Genomic DNA, 2,128 nt, shown 5'->3' with positions numbered 1-2,128 from the left:
GACAATATATGTGGCACACCTTGGGCTGCCCTTTTTCCACCTCCCCCAGCACTGTTCCCTGAAATTCTCAGAAAATCATGATTTCACAAAGATCTGATCAGTTGGAAGTGGTGAACTGGAAATTGGAGTATTACCCAAAACAATCTGCAGAGAAGAGCAAGAAGATAGGGATGAAAAAGAATAAGCAGTGACAGGGACTAGAGGACGGAAAGGTTCTGAAAATATTTGGGATGGAATAAAATGGGGGAATGAGGAGTTTCAAGTCACTGAATCCTGACAATGTGTGTCCCAAAGGAAGGATTTATTTTGGTGTGTTAAATGATGATTGCAACCTTGAACATTACTTTATCAAGAAGAGAAATCAGTAAGAGAGAGCTTGTTGAAAGAGTGAGCAGGCAATCAGCAGGGTGTTAAGGAAATGAAGGGGTAATTATGCAAGTGACACTTTGTGCAGTCTCCGAGAATGGAATTTGCAGCAGAGACCAGCACCACATGCACTTAAAATCCATTTTCCATAAAACCAGAAATAATCTTAAGGCTTTCTGGCAAGTTTTATCCTCAGTGGCTGGCAGAAGGATGAAGCTGTACTGTGGATTGCCATACCAGAGGAGGTGTTCTCATGTCCCGTTGTCCTTGTTTCCCGAGCTCATAGGCAGGGCTACTGCGGCCCGCCGAGGAGCTGCCGTTTCCAGAGATGTCCCTGGGCTCACGGAATGGCCGCACTCTTGCTCGTGAGGATGTGCACCCTGCCTTCTCTCCCTGCCTGGGCTCCCTGGGCCCTGAGGCAGACATGGGTGTTTCTAGCCTGCTCTCCTGGCACTGCCCGTCTCTTGAGTGTCTGGTGCGATGTGATGGGTGCCTGGCCTGGGAGAGGGAGCATGTCCACTCAGAGGGACCCACAGTCCCAGTGGGACAACCTTGATTTCCACTTCTTGGTCTTTCTCACTAGTGTTTCCTCACATGCCTCAGAGAAGGTGCAAACCTTCTCCTCACATGCCTTAAAGAAGCTGCAACCCTCTCCTAGACACGTCAAGTAAGGCAGTACTCCACACTGTGACCAGACCCCGAGGAGATTCCCTGCGTCTGAGGTTGTGGCACTGTGCTCATGTGCCAGCCACCAGCAGGGTCTAGGAGTGGCTCAGCTTGAGGTAAGGCAGTGACAGGTTCACGCTGGATAGGAGCACTTGGACAGCTGGGTGGCATGGAGGGAACCCCCTGAAGTGTTCGGCGCATGTAGGCCTGGTAGGAAGGGACGGCCATGGTCCCTGAAACGCAGGCTGCCGAGCGGGAGGTGGTGGAACCCAACATCACAGGGCTTTGGTCCCCAGCTTTCTCTGCTGTGTTTTTTCCTAGGGGTTAATGGATTGTTGTTGTACCCTCACTGAGTGATTCCCTCCCATGAACTCTCCCCTCCTGCTTTACGTATGGCCTAGCATCTCCCTCACGTTCTGCACAGCAGTTTATGCACGGGTGTATCGTGACTTCTGAATAACAACTCCAGCAGCTTGTTTTCTCATGTTCATGGTTTGCTCTGGGGACTCTTGCGTGACCTGGCTACTGGGTCAGAGTACCCAGGAAGCTTCTGACTCAGCAGAGGTCCCCAGAAAAAGCTTGGGGCCGTTTGCAGCTCCCTGGCATCTCTCTGTACCACCCAGCAGTGGGCCAGAAGAGCGGCTGCGCTCCCAGGACTTGGGAGACCTTGTCCGAGTGTCGTTATTGTCACCGAGGCTCACGCTGTGGGATTGGGCAGTACAGACTGCCTGGTCTGGCAGTGCCAGCAGTGGCACGAGATGCCTCGTGGCTCCATGCATTCACAGCTTGGCCGGCATCCTGCACGGCCTGTTGCCCATGGCAGATGAGAACCACCAGGAATCCTTGCTGCTCACTGCCTTTGTGGGCTGCTCCGGAGAGGAGCTGGGGGGACTTGCCCCTCTGACTACGTTTCTAAATCATCTGCGTTTCAGCAGAGTTTGTGGATTCGTTGGGCTCCAGACATCTCTCCAGAGCATCATGCATGGAGCCAGAAGCTTTGTAGGCAGTGGGGCTCCTCTGCTGCTGCTTCTTGGAAGCAAAGCCAGGCTTTCCCGAGTGACACGAAGACTAACCCAAGTACAAAAATTCTCTTACC

Source organism: Eurypyga helias, unplaced genomic scaffold (genome assembly GCF_000690775.1).
Source record: "Eurypyga helias isolate BGI_N326 unplaced genomic scaffold, ASM69077v1 scaffold41891, whole genome shotgun sequence".
Classification (NCBI taxonomy): Eukaryota; Metazoa; Chordata; class Aves; order Eurypygiformes; family Eurypygidae; genus Eurypyga; species Eurypyga helias.
The sequence above is the reverse complement of the archived record's forward strand: the minus strand, read 5'-3'. Positions refer to the sequence as shown.